Genomic DNA, 25,127 nt, shown 5'->3' on the forward strand with positions numbered 1-25,127 from the left:
GTGAGGTCCTCCAGCATTTTTATGATGACGGGATCGGTCATCGACCCATTATTGCTCGATCTCTCCGGTACCTGTTCGGCTGGGGGAGCTGTCCCCAGTGCTACTGTGCTAGGCGTTTCTGGTGACTTTGTAGTTGAGCAATAGCCATGTATTGTGCTTGCAACATTTCAAAAATAACATGAAGTCTAACCTCTGTTCTTCCCTAGTTGCGGTTTTCTGAGCTTCTTATTGATCCCCTTGGTGCATGCTCTTGTCAGTGCGGAAGCATATGTCTATGTGTTGGGCTTCGTGTGAGACATCATCCATAGGGATTGGTTCTGGTGCATTTTCAGGGTTTTGTGGTGGTATACCAATGTCTGGAACACCCACACCATTTTCTCCGTGGTCTTCAAGATTGTTGTTTTCGCCCCCATTCACTGAGTTAGATATTTCGACCTGAAATCAAAGATCTTTGACAAGAGAAAGCGTGAAAGATAACTTCCGTTATGTAGTAAAACCAGCAAGAAAATAATCACTATTATTTTTTGCCCCACGGTGGGCGCAAAACATTTTACCGTGAAAATGGTAATAACAGTTAAATTTGATTATGGGGCTCTAAAAATACGTGATCTATTTTTATGCTAGTTGTTAAGCAGATGATGCTATGTGTGAGACTTAGAAACGAGATAAGAGTTAGCAATAAGATGATAACCAAACCGATAAGTGAACAACCGGGGCCTCGAGCTTGTCGATTCGAGGACCTGGAGGTCGATCTTGGAGCTTGGTTGGGAGCTGTCGAAGGTGGTCGAAATATGGCTAACAGTTATAATAAAATCAACGAGTCTCTTTATGGCCAATGATAAGAAATAAATGATGAACAATAATGATGATAATAAATGGAAGTAATAATATCAATAGAATGTGTTAGAGAGCAAAGCAAAATGTTCTTGTATATTTTGTATGGAGCAACTGAAGCAAAATGGGTTTATAAAATGAAAAGGATCTGCCTTATATAGGAGGGGAATACCAACATAGTACAAAACCCATTAATGACAAAGAAGACACCCTGATTCAGGGTTAGGGCGTCCACTAGGCTCTGTCAGCCCTAGCCGTGTACATTGGGAACCCTTTATTTCTACCATAGCCATGGTCAACATTGTCCCGAGGTTGAGTGTTAATGAACCTCGAGGGAGGAAACTCATCCATAACCTTGTAGTCTCAAGGCTTCGAGATGATCTTCCGAGGTGCCTTGATAACGAGGAATTAGACCCTCCGATTTCACAGTATACAATTATGTTCATTGCAGGATTGTGTCTTTCCATAAGGAAAAACGAATGGTTGAGAAGGGGTGTGATTCATAATTAGCCTTTGTAAGAGATGTCAATGTGGAAACTCCTACCGTCGAGTCAGTTTTGGTAGTGAGAGACTATCCAGATGTATTTCTGGCAGATCCTCCAAGCATGCCGCCCTATAGGGATATCCATTTTTGTATTGACTTGTTGCCGGGAACTTAGCCATTTCAATTCCTATCATATGGTATGGCCCCAATGGAGTTCAAGGAGTTAAAGGAGCAGTTGCAAGAGTTGCTTGACAAAGCTTTCGCTTGGCCTAATGTGTCACCTTGGGTTGCTCCAGTTCTTTTTTTGAAAAAGAAGGATGGTTCTATGCGTATATGTATCGAGTATTGACAGCTGAACAAGGTTACAATGAAGAACATGTATCCATTGCCACACATTGATGATGAGAGGAAAACACACGCTTAAATTATGCTCGCTAATCAAAGATAGTATAGTTAATATCGTATCCTCAGAGATTTAAACTAAACAATATTCTCATAGTTTCTTGCTTGATTGCTATCAAGGAGAATCAACAACTGAGATTTATATGATTAAGAATTGAAATTAACTAAGAATCTGAAGCTATTGACTAGTGACTATCGAGACAAGGAATAATCAACCAAGGTTATTAGTGGGAGAAGGTAGGTTTTGACAGAATAGGTGCAAGATAATTGTTGGGGATCTAACTCTAGATAATTTGTTTCCAATTTTCGAGTCAGTCTTAGAGTCAGTCTTAACCTCACAAGATTAAGTCTTAACTTCATGAGATGAACCAATTTAGGCACTATGAATATATGCAAGAATGCATAGTGGATTAGTCTTTAGGAAAACATCTTTCGATTATACTCCTAACTAGGTTTAATCAATAATTCAACTAGCCTCTTTAGATTACTTAGAATAATCTAAAAATTCAACCAACAATATCATGCAAAGATATCACAAGTTATACCTCACTCGATTACATGAACTAGTAAATATATGTGCAACTATTAGATCTTGCAAAATGATTCAAATACATAAAAGTAGAGTTATAATCCTCAAACAATCATCAATACATAAAATCCGTCAATCCCCTAAAGGAACTACTCCATAGACATGGAGATATTAAGGTTGAAGATAATAGTATAGGAAAACATAAATTCGATACAAACTCTGATCTTGAGTGAGGAAGGAATGTTGAAATCCCTGTGTTTGTGTTCTTCCATCTCTTCCTTAGCCTCCTTAGGTCACCACTATATCAAAATTCCACCAATTTGTGTTTTCTGGTGTTTTTAAGCCATCTCCAAATTAAACCCGGATGAAATTACCCTTTTTAACTGAAATAGGAGATTACTGTAACATTTTTGTGCTACCGCGCCGCGCCCCATTTCCAGAACGCTTAGAAAAATCCTTTCTAGCCACTTTTTGACACTGTCAAGTCACGTCTGCGACTCCCCATGCGGCGCGGATGTGCAAATTTTATAGTCATTTTATTTTGTCGATTTTTATATCAAGACTTTGTCCTCAACCCCCGAACACGATCCTGGTTTAATCCCCTGGCCTTTTCATCAGACTTCAAATTTCTAACATGTTCGATTTAGCATCCGAATATCATTTTAACTCGAAATCAATTCCTACACAGTATAAAACATAACATAAGTGCAATACACTAACCTTCAAGATCAAATATAAGTAAAATGCAGTAGTTTGAGTGCAATACTATAGGTAAAACACGAGTTTCTAACCTACAATTAACAAGCCACACTTAAATCATCGCTCGTCCTCGAGCAATCTTTTTTCGCAACCATCCTACTATTTTTTTCATTTTCTTTTTCAGTTCAAGCGGCTCTTACTTTTTCAAAATAGTTCACCTTTCTCCGTATTTCAATATTTTCACTCAAAAGACAAACCAACACCCAACACTTTAACTTTTACAAAGTACATACCAAATTCAAGTGCTCACAAGAGGTAGGATTTTCAAACAAATGGTCAATTCAAACAAAATGGATCTGGATTGTAGTGTGGTTGCCAAAGAAACGAGATTGTATGCTCAAAAAGGTTAACTATTATACGTCAGAATTAGGTGGGTAAAAGCATATAACTGGCTCAACAAAGAAAGCCTATATCACTTCCAAGACTGAATAAAATAACTATTTTGCTTTGCATACACATGGGGCAAGTTCTAGACATCAAATGCAATGCAAAGAATAACATAAAACCTCACACACACATGTCACATAACTCATTTAGGATCAGATCTATCCCGACTCTCTAGTCAAAGCATTTAAGAAAAGTCACAATCAACTAATTTAAGGCACTTATACATGAGTCAAAAACTCAACCTAGGCATCACAACTAATGCACTTACTACTCTAGAGGCACAATAAAGTCAAGGAAAGTCATCTCCATTTAACACATAGCACAAGATTTCACTATTCCTAATAAAAGAAAAACTAACTACACCTGGTTAAAACAAAACCTTTGGAAAAGAACCGCGACACAAAGAAAAAGCAATGTGGAATTATTACACAACCCCAAAAAGACAAATTATTTTCTTTTATCACTTTAATCCCTTATGAAGGCAGCCGAGGAAATCCATCCTAGGAAAAAAGTCAAAAAAAAAAAAATTAATTACGATCAAAGAAATGATTACAAGTGCACATGTACATATATACATTCCCCACCCAACACTTTAAATAGTGGCATGTCCATATGGCACACAATTAAAAACACATGGTAAATGAAAATTCCCTGAACATCTAGTCGAGGTTTGAGTCAAAGTTGGGCTTCATCCTGCACTCCCAAACTATCGCTTGACAAAGCTTTCGCTAGGCCTAATGTGTCACCTTGGGTTGCTCCAGTTTTTTTTTTGAAAAGAAGGATGGTTCTATGCGTATATGTATCGAGTATTGACAAAGCTTTCGCTCGGCCTAATGTGTCACCTTGGGTTGCTCCAGTTCTTCTTTTATTACTACACGGTATAAAACATAACATAAGTGCAATACACTAACCTTCATGCACAAATATAAGTAAAATGCAGTAGTTTGAGTGCAAAACTAAAGGTAAAACACGAGTTTCTAGCCTACAATTAACAAGCCACACTTAAACCATTGCTCGTCCTCGAGCAATCTTTTTCGCAACCATCCAACTATTTTTTTTCATTTTCTTTTTCAGTTCAAGCGGCTCTTACTTTTTCAAAATAGTTCACCTTTATCCGTATTTCAATATTTCCACTCAAAAGACAAACCAACACCCCACACTTTAACTTTTACAAAGTACATAACAAATTCAAGTGCTCACAAGAGGTAGGATTTTCAAACAAATGGTCAATTCAAACAAAATGGATCAGACTTGTAGTGTTGTTGCCAAAGAAACGAGATTGTAGGCTCAAAGAGGTTACCTATTATACGTAAGAATTAGGTGGGTAAAAGCATATAACTGGCTCAACAAAGAAAAGCCTATATCACTTCCAAGACTGAATAAAACTACTATTTTGCTTTGCATACACATGGGGCAAGTTCTAGACATCAAATGCAATTCAAAGAATAACATAAAACCTCACACACACGTCACATAACTCATTCAGGATCGGATCTATCCCGACTCTCTAGTCAAAGCATTTAAGAAAAGTCACGATCAACCAATTTAAGGCACTTATACATGAGTCAAAAACTCAACCTAGGCGTCACAACTAATGCACTTACTACTCTAGAGGCACAATAAAGTCAAGGAAAGTCATCTCCATTTAACACATAGCACAAGATTTCACTATTCCTAATAAAAGAAAAACTAACTACACCTGGTTAAAACAAAACCTTTGGAAAGAACCGCGACACAAAGAAAAAGCAATGTGGAATTATTACACAACACAAGAAAGACAAATTATTTTCTTTTATGACTTTAATCCCTTATGAAGGTAGCTGAGGAAATCCATCATAGAAAAAAAGTCAAAAAAAATAAAATTAATTCCGATCAAAGAAATGATTAGAAGTGCACATGTACATATATACATTCCCCACCCAACACTTTAAATCGTGGCATGTCCATATAGCACACAATTAAAAACATATGGTAAATGAAAATTCCCTGAACATCTAGTCGAGGTTTGAGTCGAAGTTGGGCTTCATCCTCAATAATACTTTTATGCCCAACAATCATACCTCAGTAATCCCATCTTATACTCAAAACTCGAAATTAAAGTCTAGTGTATAGAACCTTACCTCTTAGATGAAGATCTTGTGATTGGTTTCTTTGGTTCTTGAAGATTGAATGGTTAAAATGTTAGGCTCCCTCCTTCTCTCTCTAAAATTCTCTTAACTCTCTCTAAAATCATCAAAATATCGCCCCAAATTAAACCCCAAAGCCTATATATTACAATGGGGTCGGGTCATGAAAATAGAAAGATTAACCATCCGAATTCGGGTTTGCGGTCGAATAATGGACCACAAAGTGGGTATGCTGGCCGCAAATGCGTCGCAAAACCTGGCGCCCAAAACTGGGCTACACTGGTCCAATTTACGACCAGATTTGCAATCGCAGATCGATTATGCGGACCTCATAATGGTTTTGCGATCACAGAACTAACAAAGGATCACATTTTTTCAGCCTTTGGTAATTTGATCTTAACTCTTTGTAGGAACGTCTTAATTACAAACGGTTTAAATTGTTGGAAACTAGACTCGAAGACCTTTCATTTGATAGGTTGTTCATTACATAAAACCTTATACATATTTAGATATGCTTGTTCAAAGTGTGGACTTGCGCAAACTCATTTGGAATCTTAGCCTATTATGAAATTTTCCAATTTGACTTAAGCTTAGGCCTTTCTTTGGGCCCCAAATTACTTACTATACGATTTGTACACTTATTTACCAAATTCAATTGAAGCCCACCATGTTAATAGCATATAAAATATTATAATTAGCCTACGTGGCAGCACAAAATCCTAGATAACTTAGCAAAATTTTCCGGGGCCTGACAATTAGATAAAGAAATCATAAAATTTTCACATCATTTTCCCATAGCATTTAGTTTTGGGGCATTTCATACTTTTCATCATTGTCCAAAATACCACCGCTATCTTGAGCGGAGTCCGATCTCGACCCGATTGTCTAGGTTGCCTCATTTGAGACATACACTTCAATCACAAATACAATACCACCATGTGTGCCACATGGTGTCTGATCCCGGCCCGATCGGCTAGGCCGCCTTACAAAGGCGTTTCCTTTTTCCATCAATCAACTCATTTCAATCTTTGGTTCATATATATCATTTCATGGGCACTTGGGCCACAGCTATCACGTCATATATTTGGCACTAGGCCACATCTCTCATCATTCCCAATTTCAATGTTAGATTTGTAATTTAGGATAATATGTGCACACAAGAGCAAATAAAATTGTAAGCATAGATGAGACTTCACATAGATGGCACAACATATGCATCTTCAATGTTAATTTAAGGTCTAGGCATTTCAATACATGACTCATATTCACTGCACCTTTTCAAAGTTATCAATAATAGCACTTTGACCACATTGAGACACATCTTTCACGCCTATAAGGTTGCAACTTAAATTCATCTGAAACAACAATCAATATAACAATCCAACCTTAATCTTACCGCATTTACACAAACACCAATGAAGCTCAATTTCTAATAGATGGGGTTTTAGCCATACATACCTCGACTGAGCTTTCCCTTAATCCTATAATGTTCCGGAATGTTCGCACTTCAATCTATTTATGCAATGTAGCACAATTGAACCCATAATTAGGAAAATATCATAGTTTAAGCTCACTTGAGCATTTTATCAAGCATTGAGTGTTCATCAAGGCCTTATGGTCCTTTTATGCAAGATTACACTAGCCCTTTCCCTATAGCTCTCTATTTATAATTTTCCCATATCTTCTAAGAACACATGCATGCAATGTAATCACCCTTATCACCATGAATTACCTCACTAATGGCCCCTTATAGCTATGTTTAAAATTAAGAGCTTAGGTGATGAAGTCTTACCTCCTAGGATGAAGATTTAGGTGCCGCACTTGATTATCTTAAATGTTTTAACAAGGATTTGTGGAGCAATTTTGATGAAAGGCACTTCCATTCTCTTAGACCCTCTTTCTCACTCTAAAAGCACCAAGAAAGTAGGCTCAAAATGAGCTATTGCATAGGATATAATGACAGAGGGTCGGGATTAAAATTTTGAAATCTGGAGCCCCGACTCAGATCTACGATCGCATATGCGATCGCAAAATTGACATGCGGCCTGTAGAATGGACCGCAACAATGGTCCAAAAACTTGAACAGGCTGTTTGGGTACGATAGAAATGCTGTCCACATACCTGTTTTGCGGTCGCATAATGCACCGCATAACTGCTTCTCACAAAAATTCCTAGGGGATTATGCGAAGACTATGCGGCCCGCATTGACTATGCGATCGCATAATTGGCCGCATAGTTGACCTCAAAATTAACCATCACACTGCCTGACTCTACCGCAACTATGCGGTCTGCATATCTATTATGCGATAGCATAGTTGACCGCATAATCGAACTTTTCTGGAAAACACTATTCTTTTACTTTTTAATGCACGGATCAATCCAAAGGGTCCGAACTTGGCACCACGAGATTCAGGTTTTTTAGTAGAAATTTCACGGGGCCTTACACCTAATGCCTATTTGTCTATGTCATTAGAACTAACAAGAACGCATTTATAATCCCTGTAAATCAACAAAGCAAGAAAATTAGGAATATGTCTATCCTAACCGTGAATCCGTTCCCCGATGCCGAGGTTCAAGTACTAGCTCTACTCAATCCTATATGCAATCTAGAGTTCCCACTTTCAAGTTCCACTCTAGATTTGTAGATAGTATTCAATTGGTGATCAAGCAATTAAATAATTAAGCACATGATTGAATAAATAAGCCATTATGATAAATCAAGAAAGCAAAATCAATGTCCAAATAACAATGCTCATGAAAGAGTCACAACCCTAGAACGTAAAGTTTAGCTCCACATAGACATGGTAGCAAAATAACGAATCATACAAAGAAACATAAAAATTAATAAGTTTGGTGGAAGAAAAGTGGAAGCCTGACCTACACCGCGACTCCGTGCTCTTCCTTCGTTAAAAGTTACTCTCAAAAACGTCCTCTTCCTACACAACTCACGCCCCCCCTCCAAAGTCACATTCTCTCCCACCAAAAGTGAGTTTAAAGACTATTTATATGGGATAGGGTTAGCATGGGGTGAAATAATACGAGCCCACTTAAAAACCCCTTTTTAGGTTAGCTCGTTCACTATCTCGTGCGCATGCGAGAGTGAACTTGCAAAGTTCTTCTCTTTTTGTTTCTCTTCTAGGTCTCCCGTTCACTTCCATGAATTATTGGTATACTTCTCTGTTTGTTTCCAAGCTTTTCCTCAATAGCTCGTTCACTCTCTCATGTGCATGCGGCAGTGAATGAACAAAGTCCTTCTTTTTGTCTTTTGGTCTCGAATCAACTTCTTTTGCTCACACTTTGTCCAACTTGCTCCTACACATAAGAATGCAAGTAATGAGCAAAATTCACTACAATAACTCATGTAAACTACCATAACTACACAAGTTATGAGATGAAAGTACATCGAAAAATATGCATTTTTGGCCATTTATCAACACCACACACTAAAGATCTTGCTCGTCCTCGAGCAACTTTCTACAATTTACAACAACTCAACCTTTTTAAACAAGTCTCATAACTCATCATACCAAGAATATTTAAAATAGACTAAGCACAGTAGTGTATCATCCTCTCTTCGTGATTTGACTCACAAGCACCACACATTTTTCATAACTCGATCACTTACTCTAACATAAAGGTCAACGACATTACCTTTCCATCATGAATCAAGTGCCCTCACACAACAAAAGAGAGTAGTTCCACACACATAAAATTCAAGAAAAGTTAGGAACTCAATATAGAAAGAATTCACTCACTCTCAGAAACATTATTCGTATGCCACAAAATATGAACCATACACTTTCCTTTAGTGTACTACTCTACTAATCGAGCTCATTCAGTCAAAGATCAATTAGGAATTTATTTGGCTGTAGTGTAAGCTGTAGGATGGGTAGGATATATTTAGATATATAACTAACTACACCTCCCTAAGCACTTTAATACGTACACTTTAACATTTAAAACCCAACACTTATGTCAAACAATTATTCCACTTTCACATCAATGTATATTAACTCCAAACTTCTTTAAGCACAATTACATCAAGATTCATTACTATCAGGGAATATTTTTCATACAATACAACTACTTTTTTCTTTTTTTTTTTCAATTCAAGTGGCTCTTACTTTTTCAAAACATTGCACCTTTCTCCTTATTTCTTTGGTTCCATTCAAAAGCCAAACCAATATCCCACGTTTTAAGATTTACAAAGTTCATTACAATTCAAGTGCTCATGAGAGGTGAAAATATTCAAATAGATGATTAATTCAAACAAATAGATAAGGCTTGTAATGTGGTTGCCAAAGAAATAGGATTACAGGCTCAAAGGGGTTAACTACGTTAAATAATAATTAGGCGGGTAATATATATATATATATATATATATATATATATATATATATATATATATATATATATATGCTCAACAAAGAAATACTTATATCACTTCCATGACTAAACAAAACTACTATTTCGATTTGCAAACACATGGGACAAGTTATAAACATCAAATGTAGTGTACAGAATGACACACAAACCTCACACACGAATGGCACATAACTCACTTAGGATTGGTCTAAACAAAACACTCTAGTTAAAGCATTTAAGCAAAGTTAAGATCATACAATTTAAGGTTCTTATATAAGAGTCAAAAACTAATCCTAAGCATCACAACCAAAGTACTCAATATTCTCAAGGCATAACAAAATTAAGATGTATTGCTTCAATTCCAATCATAGCTCAATGGCTCCTACTCTTAAAAAAATAAAACTAACTACACTCGGTTCAAATAAAACGCATGGAAAAGATTTGCGGCATAAAGAAAAAAAAAGGGGGAATTATTATATTGACTACAAAGAAATCTTTTTTTATTGGACTTTAATCCCTCAAGAAAGCTATCCATAATATCCATCGTCGAGAAAAGTCCAAATTTTCTGATTTTTTCTTCTTTTATTTTTTGCTCAATTTTGGTTTTTTTAATTTATTTTTTGCATGTTTACCGTGAAAATGGTACTAACAATTAAATTTGATTATGGGACTCTAAAAATATATGATCTATTTTTATGTCGGTTACTAAGCAATTGATGCTATGTATGTGAGACTTAGAAACGAAATGAGAGTTAAGGATAGGGCGATAATCAAACCATTAGGCTAATTATCGGGGGCCTTGAGCTTGTTTATTCGGGGCCTTGAGGTCGATTCCAGAGCTCGATTGAGAGCTATCGAAGGCGGTCAAAATGTGGCTAACAGTTATAATAAAATTAATGGAGGCTCTTTATAGCCAATCATAAGCAATAAATTATGAACAAATATGAATAGAACAAATGAAAGCAATAATATTAAGATAATATGTTAGAGAGCAAATAAAATATTCTTGTATATTTAGTGTGGAGCAAGTGAAGCAACAACCCTTTACAAGGTGACAAGGATCCCCTTTATATAGGAAGGGAATCCCATCATAGTACAATAAGCATTAATTACAAAGATAGGGAGATGTGACAACTAGATGACACCCTGATTCGGATCTTAGACTAGTCCACTAGGCTTTGTTAGCCCTAGCCGTATGCCTAGGGAGCTTCCTATTCCTACAATCGCTGAGGTTGTCGTTAACCTGAGTTCGAGTATTGACGACCCTCGAGGGAGGGTACTCGGTCCGTGGTATCGATCCTTCGAGGTGATTTTGCGAGATGCCTTAACAATGAGAAATTGGCCTCTCCGATTTCGCCGTATATAGATAGTCTCCGTGTTTCTTAGAGGGAGTGACAAGAAACAATTTTTACATCCGACTCTTCGAGCTCCCTATGATGGCGTCATGCTGATGGTATCAACTTGTGACGTAAGCCTTCGCGATAACCGGCGTCTCATGGACTTGTCTTTTCAGCGTCATTCAATGCGCTGCCGATTCCCATTCTTCAAAGCGATAGTACTGCCATTGACTTGGTGTCCAATAACGCATTGATTGTGCCTGTTGATACATCTTTCAAAGGCATTGATAGCGTTATTGGCTATGCTATCACACCCTAAAAAAAGGCCTTCCAATATTATCTTTTTATCCAAGTGCTTTTTAACATCTTTCCATCCTTTTATTCCCATTATCCTCCTCCATTCTACTGCCTCGTCGCTATTTTTGTTGTTGTTGTTGTTGTTATGGTTGTCACTGTTGTTGTCGTTTTCCCGAGATGATGAGATAAGGAGGTTGATCCCTTCCCCATTGGGAAGGTATTTGGACTATACACCGCTACTCATGAGGGTGCTCGAATTATACACCACTGCTCACCCTCACACCCATGTTTGGTGTGGCACTTCGGCCCCGACCGGTAGCTTGCAAGGCTCAATGTTCCAAGAAGTGGACTCAAAGTAGCAGTGCAAGTAAGGAGGACGCTCGCCAAGTCTCTTACCTGTCCGAGGTTCTCTTGGCCGATGAGGGTCCTCGTACTTTTGCGGGCTATGACATTTTTTTCATCCCCTCCTGCTTCTTCACTTTTCTCCTCTTTACCTTCTCCATTGAAGATACTGCTTTGGAAGACCGAGACGAGCCCCCCGAGGCGGTGGTGGTGGAAGATACTTCTACTTAGGATGCATACTCGAGGAGATGACGCTCAAGAATTTATTATACTCTAGGCTTCTCTTGCATATGTATTTTTTTACTTCTTTGCTTCTGCGTAAGGACCCCTTGTGGGCTTTTGTAATCAAACGTTATGACCCTTTGAGGGCTTTTGTAATCAAATGTTTATGAATATAAAGATGCTTTCTCAACTTTTGTCTTTGATGCTTGCTATATTCTTTTACATTTGTGGAGACTCTGAATGCATGACTCTATCGGTCGGTGCCAATATCGAGCCCAGATGTGAGTGTTTCTTCATGATTTTTGATTGATTAGTTTGGCATCTCATGAAGTCCTCCGCCGTTCCTTGGAACGAGCCTGGATCGGGCCGATGAACTCAGGTCGTCAGGACCTTTACTTCAAATGAAAGTAACGCTTTGGGCCTCAAAACCGTGATTTATCACTTAGGCTCTATTGTATCCTTTGAGAATAAATTTGCTCGGAGGCCCATGGACAGGGACTTCCTTTGATCTTTCGAGGGCAGTCCCCGAGTGGAGGTTTGTTCAAATACAAACCACCTGGAAACGTGCTTTGAACTTAGTGTAAATAGACTTAACGCGTTGTAGATAGATCTTGAAAGAGGATTTGCTCGATCTAAGATGGTTCCATGGGGCCAAGCCCATACGAGTGGAGCCTAAGTTCTTATTTCCTTGGAGCCTAACTTCTTTTGATGGAGGCCCTCGAGGTCGGGTACTACCTAGGGACTGGTGAAGACGATGTTGGCCTTTTAGAGCCTGACTTTTCGACAATGAAGGTCCTCGAGGTCGAGTACCACATCGGGACTGGCAAAGGTGTTATTCGCTTCTTGGAGCCTAACCTTTTTATGATGGAGATCCTCGAGGTCGTGTACCACCTCGGTACTGTCAAAGGTGTTATTGGCTTCCTGGAGCCTAACCTTCCCTTTGATGTAGATCCTCGAGGTCGGGTACTACCTCGGGATTGTCGAAGGTGTTATTTGCTTCCTGGAGCCTAACCTCTTTCTGAGGGAGATCCTCGAGGTCGGGTACCACCTCGCGACTGGCAATGATGACATCCGTCAGTGTTTCTACTCATCTTTGAGGCAGGAGGATCATCGTCGTTTCTTCCATATATAAATAGGATTGTTTCTACTCTTTTGGAGATCTCTCCTGTTTGAAGTATCAGGTTACCTTGGTGCAGATCCACCCGTCATTTTAGCGAATAGTGTTGATGATGCGATTTTTCATGAGGAAGGCGGGGCTAGAACCTACGCTCAGTCATCTTGTTAGGCTGTACTGGCCCTTTCACCATCGAGGTCTGCTAACTTTGCAATGCCGATCGACCACACCCTTCGTTGTTGATGACAAGGAAGATGGACACCGGAGTGGATGAGTCACTTCATCCAAGTGCGGACCGCTGACATTATCACCGCAGAGCTTATGTCGTTCCCTGAGGAATGGAACTATACATGTAAGTGGTGCATTTCCTGCCTTCTCAGTTTTACCTATGGCAAAATTTGGTTTCGTAATTGTTCCCTATTTTCTTTCTTTGTAGCCGTTTCATGGGCACCAGGTAACATTCTTGATTTGTCAGATTGGGTCCGAAAATTGGCGACCTAATCGGCCTGTGATGAGCGCAAGTGGTGAGCTTTATCCCGGGGCAGATGGGAAGCCGAACATCATGGTGAGTTCTGTACTATTATTTCCTCTCCCTTTCATCATTTGGAGAGACATTTTCCCTTTATACATATTAAACTCATTGTTGTAAGCATCGGAGAGCCTTCCGAGGCTATGCTATGCTCCTCTAAAGAGTGGGAAGGGTTGCCAGCCCCTAGGCTAAAGAATGACAACAATAAGCGAGAGATTCTTTTATAGGGCGATGGCGCTCAAAGCAAGGCAAAAAAGGACCAGGGCTTCGGAACGGATGCATCGTCCGAGCCTACTGCATTCGTGGTTCTTGGTTCTGGAAAGAGGGTTTCTCCATTGGTGTTACCTTCCTTTTCCGTCGATAGTACTTCGGGAGATACTAGAAACTCGGGGTTGCATACACCGAGTGACCGTGCTTCGACCGGAGTCGACTCTTTCAAGGCTGAAGGAACTGGATTGGAAGGTGTGTGCTCGGGCTTCGAGGAAGACCGGCGGCTTAACTTTGTGGTGAGTTTTCTCACAAGCCTTTCGAGCTTTGAGCCTTCCCTTACTTATTAGGTTTTCTTTTGGAGGCCTTCGACAAGCTTAAGTCCGGGATGTTTCATTATGAAGCCAGGCTGCAGAAAGCTCTGGATGAGAAGAGGTCACTTAGGCTCCTTTGCGATGAAAAGGAGGTCGAGTTGGTATACTTGCGGTATGAGGTGGGTCGGAGCTTGAATTATGAGAGTTACTTGAAGGAGCAGGTAATTTTCTATTTTGAGTGAGCGGGCATTCTGCCTTCTAGTTTCCGAGGCTAACGTTTCATTTATTTCATTTGCTGAAAAAGGTGGAGGCCGTGGAGCGTCTTTGGGGTGAAGTTGACCGGGCTAGGCGTACGCATGACCAGCTAAAAGCTCGGGCGGAGGCTGAGGATTTAGAGGGGAAGGATGATCTGTCTAAAGTTCCTGCTTTTGAGGCCAAACTTCGCTTAGTTCGTGATAACGCTTCAGTTCAAGCAGATATGATTGCGAAGCTCGAGTCCTAGCTTTCAAAAGTCTGGGCTAAGATCGTTGATGCCTGGGTAGAAGCTGCAATGAGCCAAACTAAGGCTGACCAGGAGATGGTGATTTATTCAAAGGATGCTGCAGATCCTCAATTTGAGCTAAGAAGGATCCTCGACTGCGAAGGGAGGATTGAAGAATATGCTCACTGCAAATCTCGGAGAAAGACCCCCGAGGAGATCCGTGCCAGGGGTTTTGCTCTTTCGTAGAAGTTGGTGCGAGCGAGGGCGGACGAGCGTGATGCTCGGTCACTCTTACCCGATGCTGAAGAAAGTAAAGTTAAGGCCGGCAGGCCGTAGGCCCCCCCCCCTCGGGGGGGGGGGGGGATAGATTGTTCCGTCTGTATGTAGCATTTTCATAGCATGTTTGTAGATAAAGATTATTTTTTCGCATATATGTACAAAAGAAAACTTTGCGACTTTATTACTTTTATATCCCTTCCTGTCTTGAATTCGGCCAGGTGAACTGGTCTTTAAGTTGGTAGGAATCTTTTAGAGTCGTGATATGCCCCTAGGCTAATTGGGCTGTCCTGTAGGCTCTTATGCGCTTGGTCGATGCGACCTTTTATGTATGAGTTGGCGATAATGGCTCTTATGCTTTGCTTTTATGCATATTTAATTAATTATTTTGGGCTCAGTCTTCGAATCGGGTTATGACTCGAGCTCATTTGACCTACAAGTTTTAAGATTTTAGACTGGCGATAATGGCTCTTACGATTTTGGTCGGTGCGACCTTTTAGTGTGGGCTGGCTACAATGGCTCTTACGCTTTTGGTCGATGAGTCATTTTAGTGTGGGATGTCGACAATGACTCTTGCATTTTTGGTCTATGCGACCTCTTATTGGGTTTATTTTTCTCTCAAAGGGTTTTTGAAATATTGTTTTCCCGGCTCTTCGACAGCCTAATAAAAAGCCTCGATTGTGAGTCGTTATATGGAGATAATCGAGTACCTCAGGAGGTTTGGCTCGGAGGCTGAGTATCTTGATGTCGATGTTTAGGAGCTGATATGGTCGAAGCTCATTTGCATGTATCGAGGGTAGCCTGTTTAACTGGTTCTTTTCGAAGTAGATTCGAAGTAATTGAAGGCATGTGATTTTGTAGTGACAGTCGGGCATCCCCGAGTCACATTAGTTTGGCTGGTATAGCCTTGTTACTAGAGTAATTTGTGTTCGGCCGGAACCTTTGAATCCCGAGTGAAGTAGTTTTGGCATCTATATCGAGGGTATGTCTTTTTAGGGGTCTTACAAGTTGGATATATAGCCGAGACTTTGAGATATGGTTTATGCCTTTAGTAAGTTCTTACAAGTTTTTCATGCCTTTGAGGTCTTACAGTTTTGGATACTTGGTACAAGTATTGTTCATGCCTTGCTTGAGGTCTTTGCAGTTTTGGATACTTGGTACAAGTATTGTTCATGTCTTGCTTGAGGTCTTTCAGATATTGTCACTTGGTACAAGTGTGGTTCATGCCTTGCTTGAGGTCTTACAGATATAGTTGCTGCCCTATGTAGGTCTTACGAGACAGAGTCTCTTTGCTCGGGGACTTTTGACCTCAGGTTTTTTAATGAATGGCGATTGGGGACAGTCCCCGAGTCATCGAGGGTACCTTGGCTCGGATGTCGTTACTTGTAAAATTTGTATTGCCTCATTGATGGCTTACAATTTTGGATATCCCGACACTAAGGTCGAGTGTTTTTTGAGATTTTGATGTCGGTCCCCGAGTATTCGGGGCACTTTCAGCCTTGGATGTTTCGTGATTTTCATGTTGCCTCATTGAGGGCTTATGAGCTTGGAGTCCCGACCCCAAGGTCGTTCAGGTGTTGAGTTGTCAACGCTAGTCCCCATATTTTCGGGATGTTTTTGGCGGAGGAGTCATTTTGTGGAGGTGCCGAGCTTCTTTTGGAGTGAGAGATGCTTTGATAAAATATATTCTTCAATTCTTTGGTACAAGTGTACATGTTTTCGCCGTCAAGGGCCCGACTATATGGACACGGTTCATTCGACCATTTGGCCCGGTACATCATTTTCCTATTGGGGCCCCATTTGGCGTTCTTTAGCTTTTCTGAGTGGATGACCTTCCTAGGTGATGCCCCCTAGTAATTGAGGTTGATTGAAAAAGAAGCCTTAAACACTTTTTGGATCTTCCTTAGGTAGCATATAGATGTTTTCTCATTAAAAACCTTGTCGGCAAAACCCTTTTTGGGATAAAAACTCGATCGAATGAAAATAGTGCAATAGATGCTTTAAAACCATAAGGTATTCGGGTCTGGTTAGCGTTTTGACTGCCTTGGTCGGGTGCCTGTATAAAGGTTAATTATTAAATAATAAATAAAAAGGGAAATGGTTATACCTTAGTGGCGATGGCGCTTTTGATCATTGGTATTCGTTTGGAGGACGTGATATGGTCCATTATTCGAATACAGTCGACGGCGTATCTCGTGGTTGTTGATCTCGTGGTCCTTTATGTTGTTGCCCGTCACTGTGCAAGTGTAAGCAGTAATGTGCTTATTGGGGTCTGAGGTCCCATTGTATTTTGGGAGTTTTGGCATTCTGAACTTCTTTGGGATGGGTTTCGGAGCCGCTTCCTCTGGGAACGGCCTTTGTCTGAACTTCTTCAAATCCACCCATTTTAGGACCGGGGGTGCGCCTGGAATTAGATCGACCCTGGAGTTGTAGGTTTCGACCTTTCTGTCATTAGCTTCTATCATCTTCTCGCCCGATTCGTCCTCCTAGTGAGGTCCTCAATCATTTTTACGATGGTGGGATCAGTTATTTACCCGTTATCCCTCGATCTCTCTGGTGCCCGTTCGGCCAGGGGAGCTGTCCCCGGCGCTACCGTGCTAGGAGTCTTTTGGTTACTTTGCAGCTGAGCGATGTCTAGCTGTTGTGCCTGTAGCATTTCAAAAAATAACATGAAGGCTAACCTCACGTTCTTCCATAGTTGGGGTTTTCTGAGCTTCTTGTAGATCTCCTTGACGCACGCTCCTATCAGTGTGCGTGCTTATATCAACTTGTTGGGCGTCACGCGAGACTGCATCCACGGGGATTGGTTTTGGCGTATTCCCAGGGTTTTGTGGTGCCACACCAACACCTGGAACAACCACACCGTTTTCTTTGTGGCCCTCAATATTGTTGTTTCCACCTACATTCAATGAGTTAGACATTTCGACCTGAAATCGAAGATCTTGGACAAGAACAGGTGTAAAAGATAACTTGCGTTATGTGACGAAACCAACAAGAAAATAATTACTACTATTTTTAGCCCCACGGTGGGCACCAAACTACTTACCATGAAAATTGTAATAAAAATTAAATTTGATTATATGACTCTAAAAATATGTGATCTAATTTTATGCCGATTGTTAAGCAGTTGATGCTCTATATGTGACACTTCGAAACGAAATGAGAGTTACGAATAGGGCGATAATCAAACCATTAGGCTAATTATCAGGGGCCTCGAGCTTGTTGATTCGGGGCCTCGAGGTCGATTCCGGAGCACGACTGAGAGCTATCGAATGCGGTCGAAATGTGGCTAACAGTTATAATAAAATTAACGGAGGCTCTTTATGGCCAATGATAAGCAATAAATGATGAACAAATATGAAGAGAACAAATGAAAGCAATAATATCAAGAGAATATGTTAGAGAGAAAATAGAATGCTCTTGTATATTTTGTGTGGAGCAACTGAAGCAACAACCCCTTACAAGGTGACAAGGATCCCCTTTATATAGGAGGGGAACCCCATCATAGTACAACAAGCATTAATTACAAAGATATAGAGATGTGACAACTAGATGACACCTTGATTCGGATCATAGACAAGTCCACTAGGCTTTGTCAGTCATAGTCGTACGCCGAGGGAGCTTCCCATTCCTACCATCGCCGAGGTCGTCATTATCCTGAGTTCAAGTGTCGACGACCCTCGAGGGACAGTACTCGATCCGTGGCATCGAGCCTTCAAGGTGATTTTCCCAGATGCCTTAACAACGAGCAATTGGCCTCTCCAATTTCGTCGTATACATTGCAACACTATACTAAAAAGGAATACTACAATTAAGGTAGGATATTATAGAAAATCACCCAGACAATCTCCTCAGCCCACACTTAAATTGTATAATGTCCTCAATGCACACTATAAATAACAAGAGTATAAAAGAGGCTCCCTAGTAGGCAAAAGAACGAAGAATTAGCAGCTCACGGGTACTTAGACATCCTCCAGGTATGGTCATTTGTGTGGGCACCCCACACTTAGTTCTCACCATCAAGCTCACTTTTGCACTCTTCCAATGACTTTGTTTCCTATTCTAATAATCCTACAAATTAGAAAAAGACACTACAAAAATAATAAAAATAAGAATAAAATAAAGTAGTAATGATGGGCGGCCTCCCAACAAGCGGCTAATTTAACGTGGTGGTACGATGTGAACTACTTTTTGTCTCTATCTTGAACTTGTGAAATGTACCCCTAATAGGGTATCTAGCCTTTTGCTATGTTATAGGGGTGGTGAGACAAATGTAATTGGGCCAAGTACCCAATTTAGGATTCTCCACTACTTGGCTTTTAGATGAGGTATGCAATTATGTCTCACTAGCGCGATAAATTTCAGAATGTAAGCACCTTGTTCCTTGTCTGTTAACTCCTCCAAAGGCTCGAAAGACTCAATTTTCATATCATCATCTAAACACAATATCGAAAAATGCAAGGAATGAAGACCAGTATGCCCCAAATCTAGAATTACGTCACTTTTTACATCCTCATATGTATACACAATAGAGTCTTCAAATATAATATTATCTACTTCCTCACATAACATTAGAACACTCTTCTCAACATTGACATCCTCAAGAAAAATATGGTCTAATGTTTGGTTTTCTTATTTTAGCTCCTCAGTTTTGTCTAGAAGATTTTTTTTCAGTTTCACACAACTCATCATTAAATTGTTAGGCGTTGAGTGCATCAACCTTCGCACTCAAATATGTATCTTTGTTGTGAAAAGCCAAGCCAAACTTGTCAATTTCTTGTGCAAGATATCTCTCTACTTCGACTAATCATTCACCAACTTTGTTAGAAGATGACGTCGTTCTGTATATTCCCTTAATCGTGAATATTCGTCCCTATACCAACCCTTACTCCCATATTCAAATTCAAACCTCCCAGAGTTTAGGTCATGACGAGCCCAAAAAGACGGGCTAAAAAAGTCTTCCGTCAACCAAGCATATTCATCAATAACCTTACCGATATATATTTCATCCCAGATATCATGCTGACAGAACTAGAAACACGCTAAAAGAAAATTCAACTAGTTATAAAAAAAATATCTTCAACTAGAGAAGAAACAAAACAATACTTTTAAAGATAAAAGTAAAAGTCTAATCGAGTAAACAAGTTAATTTCTAATTCCCAGGCAACAATGCCAAAAACATGTTGTGGTCAAACGCATACGCAAGTATGCGTGGTCGTCAAGTAATAAAGTTATAAGATAGAGTGTCGATCCCATGAGGAGTTGTGATAAACTATTAACTAAATTAGACTATCCTAATTATATAAACAAGAATTAAACCTAGAAGTATATGGCTCTAATCTAACCACAATAAAGAAAACAAATAATGAACTTTGAATAGAGGGAGAACAGATTTTTATATTATCAATGTTATGAAAATGATCTTGGGTTATGGGATATCTACATTCCTATTGTACTGTTCAATTAAATTGACTAAACTAATTTATCTAGCTTATTGGTTGACATGATAAATATCGCTCGTAAGAATTTGTCGAGTTCTTACTCACCTATTCAAGCTAGTGTAACGCCTATATGTCCATGGCATTAAAACTAACAAGAACACATTTATAATTCTTTTAAATCAATCAAGCAAGGCAATTAGGTATATGTCTATCCTACCTGCGAATCTGTTCCCCGATTCCCGAGTGCAAGACTTTGCTCTACTCATTCCTATATGCAGTCTAGAGTTCCCACTTTCGAGCTAAACTCTTAATTTGTAGATAGTATTCAATTGGTGATAATGAAATTAAATAATTAAGCGCAAGATTGAATATATAAACCAATATGATAAATAAAGAAAGCAAAATCAATATCTGAATAACAATAGTCATGAAAGAACCAAAACCCTAGATCGCAAAGTTTACCGCCACATAGACATGGTAGCAAAATAACAGATCATATAAAGAAACATAAACCTAATAAGTTTGGTGGATGAAAAGAGGAAACCTGGCATACACAAAAACTCCATGCTCTTCCTTCGTCAAAAGTTACTCTCAAAAATGACCTCAATGCACATTATAAATAACAAGAGTTTAAAAGAGGCTCCCTAGTAGGCAAAAGAACAAAGTATTAGCAGCTCACGGGTACTTAGCCTTCCTCCAGGTATGGTCATTTGTGTGTGCACCCCACACTTAGTTCTCACCATCAAGCTCACTTTTGCACTCTTCCAATGACTTTGTTTCCTATTCTAATAATCCTACAAATTAGAAAAAGACTACAAAAATAATAAAAATAAGAATAAAAGAAAGTAGTAAAGTTGGGCTGCCTCCCAACAAGCGGCTAATTTAACGTGGCGGCACGATGTGAACTACTTTTTGTCTCTATCTTGAACTTGTGAATTGTACCCCTAATAGGGTATCTAGACTTTTGCTATGTTCTAAGGGTGGTGGGACAAATGTAATTGGGCCAAGTACCCAATTTTGGATTCTCCACTACTTGGCTTTTAGATCAGGTGTGTAATTATGTCTCTCTAGCGCGATAAATTTCAGAATGTAACCACCTTGTTCCTTGTCCGTTAACTCCTCCAAAGACTCGAATGACTCAATTTCCATATCATAATCAAAACACAATGTCGAAAAATGCAAGGAATGAGGACCAGTACGCCCCAAATCTAGAATTATGTCACTCTTTACATCCACATATGTATACACACTAGAGTCTTCAAATATAATATTATCTACTTCCTCACATAACTTTAGAACACTCTTTTCAACATTGACATCCTCAAGAAAAATATGGTCTAATGCTTGGTTTTCTCGTTTTAACTCATCAATTTGGTCTAGAAGATTTTTTTCAGTTTCACAAAACTCATCATTAAATTGTTAGGCGTTGAACGCATCAACCTTCGCACTCAAATATGTATCCATGTTGTGAAAAGCCAAGCCAAACTTGTCAATTTCTTGTGCAAGATAACTCTCTACTTCGACTAATTATTCACTAACTTTGTTAGAAGATGACGTCATTCTGCATATTCCCTTAATCGTGAATATTCGTCCCTATACCAACCCTTACTCCCATATTCAAATTCAGACCTCCCAGAGTTTAGGTCATGACGAGCCCAAAAAGATGGGCCATAAAAGTCTTCCGTCAACCAAGCATCTTCATCAATAACCGTACCGACATATATTTCATCCCAGATATCATGCTGACAGAACTAGAAACACACTAAGAGAAAAATCAACTAGTTATAAAAAAATATCTACAACTAGACAAGAAACAAAACAATACTTATAAAGATAAAAGTAAAAGTCTAATCGAGTAAACAACTTAATTTCTAATTCGTAGGCAACAACGCCAAAAACATGTTATGGCCAAACGCATACGCAAGTAGACGCGGTCATCAAGTAATAAAGTTATAAGATAGAGTGTCGAACCCACGAGGACTTGTGATAAACTATTAACTAAATTATACTATACTCATTATATAAACAAGAATTAAACCTAGAAGTATATGGCTCTAATCTAATCACAATAAAGAAAACAAATAATGAACTTTGAATAGAGGGAGAGCAGATTTTTATATTATCAATGTTATGAAAATGATCTTGGGTTATGGGATATCTACATTCCTATTGTACTGTTCAATTAAATTGACTAAACTAATTTATCTAGCTTATTGGTTGACACGATAAATATCGCTCGTAAGAATCTGTCGAGTTCTTACTCGCCTATTCAAGCTAGCGTAACGCCTATATATCTATGGCATTAAAACTAACAAGAACACATTTATAATTCTTATAAATCAACCAAGCAAGGCAATTAGGTATATATCTATCCTACCCGCGAATCTATTCCCCGATTCCCGGGTGCAAGAACTTGATCTACTCAATCCTATATGCAGTCTAGAGTCCCCACTTTCTAGTTCAACTTTTGATTTGTAGATAGTATTCAATTGGTGATAATGAAATTAAATAATTAAGTGCAAGATTTAATATATCAACCAATATGATAAATCAAGAAAGCAAAATTAATATCTGAATAACAATAGTCATGAAAAAACCAAAACCCTAGATCGTAAAGTTTACCGCCACATAGACATGGTAGCAAAACAATGGATCATATAAAGAAACATAAACCTAATAAGTTTGGTGGATGAAAAGAGGAAAGCCGGCATCCACAAAAACTACATGCTCTTCGTTCGTCAAAAGTTACTCTCAAAAGTGTCCTCAATGCACACTATAAATAACAAGAGTATAAAAGAGGCTCCCTAGTAGGAAAAAGAACAAAGAATTAGCAGCTCACGGGTACATAGACTTCCTCCAGGTATGGTCATTTGTGTGAGTGCCCCACACTTAGTTCTCACCATCAAGATCACTTTTGCACTCTTCCAATGATTTTGTTTCCTATTCTAATAATCCTAAAAATTAGAAAAAGACGCTACAAAAATAATAAAAATAAGAATAAAAGAAAGTAGTAAAGTTGGGCTGCCTCCCAACAAGCGGCTAATTTAACGTGGCGGCATGATGTGAACTACTTTTTGTCTCTATCTTGAACTTGTGAATTGTACCCCTAATAGGGTATCTAGCCTTTTGCTATGTTATAGGGGTGGTGAGACAAATGTAATTGGGCCAAGTACCCAATTTAGGATTCTCCACTACTTGGCTTTTAGATGAGGTATGCAATTATGTCTCACTAGCGCGATAAATTTCAGAATGTAAGCACCTTGTTCCTTGTCTGTTAACTCCTCCAAAGGCTCGAAAGACTCAATTTTCATATCATCATCTAAACACAATATCGAAAAATGCAAGGAATGAAGACCAGTATGCCCCAAATCTAGAATTACGTCACTTTTTACATCCTCATATGTATACATACTAGAGTCTTCAAATATAATAGTATCTACTTCCTCACATAACTTTAGAACACTCTTCTCAACATTGACATCCTCAAGAAAAATATGGTCTAATGTTTGGTATTCTCATTTTAGCGCCTCAATTTTGTCTAGAAGATTTTTTTCAGTTTCACACAACTCATCATTAAATTGTTAGGGGTTGAGTGCATCAACCTTCACACTCAAATATGTATCTTTGTTGTTAAAAGCCAAGCCAAACTTGTGAATTTCTTGTGCAAGATAACTCTCTACTTCGACTATTTATTCACCAACTTTGTTAGAAGATGACGTCGTTCTGTATATTCCCTTAATCGTGAATATTTGTCCCTATACCAACCCTTACTCCCATATTCAAATTCAGACCTCCCAGAGTTTAGGTCATGCCGAGCCCAAAAAGTCGGGCCATAAAAGTCTTCCGTCAACCAAGCATATTCATCAATAACCTTACCGACATATATTTCATCTCAGATATCATGCTGACAGAACTAGAAACACGCTAAGAGAAAATTCAACTAGTTATAAAAAAAATATCTTCAACTAGAGAAGAAACAAAACAATACTTATAAAGATAAAAGTAAACGTCTAATCGAGTAAACAAGTTAATTTCTAATTCCCAGGCAACAACGCCAAAAACATGTTGTGGTCAAACGCATACGCAAGTATACGCGGTCGACAAGTAATAAAGTTATAAGATAGAGTGTCGAACCAATGAGGACTTGTGATAAACTATTAACTAAATTAGACTATCCTAATTATATAAACAAGAATTAAACCTAGAAGTATATGGCTCTAATCTAATCACAATAAAGAAAACAAATAATGAACTTTGAATAGAGGGAGAACAGATTTTTATATTATCAATGTTATGAAAACGATCTTGGGTTATGGGATATCTACATTCCTATTGTACTGTTCAATTAAATTGACTAAACTAATCTATCTAGCTTATTGGTTGACACGATAAATATCGCTCGTAAGAATCTGTCGAGTTCTTACTCGCCTATTCAAGCTAGCGTAACGCCTAAATGTCTATGGCATTAAAACTAACAAGAACACATTTATAATTATTATAAATCAACCAAACAAGGCAATTAGGTATATGTCTATCCTACCTGCAAATCTGTTCCCCGATTCCCGAGTGCAAGAACTTGCTCTACTCATTCCTATATGCAGTCTAGAGTTCCCACTTTCGAGCTCAACTGTTAATTTGTAGATAGTATTCAATTGGTGATAATGAAATTAAATAATTAAGC

This window comes from Nicotiana tabacum, chromosome 20 (assembly GCF_000715075.1).
Source record: "Nicotiana tabacum cultivar K326 chromosome 20, ASM71507v2, whole genome shotgun sequence".
Classification (NCBI taxonomy): domain Eukaryota; kingdom Viridiplantae; phylum Streptophyta; class Magnoliopsida; order Solanales; family Solanaceae; genus Nicotiana; species Nicotiana tabacum.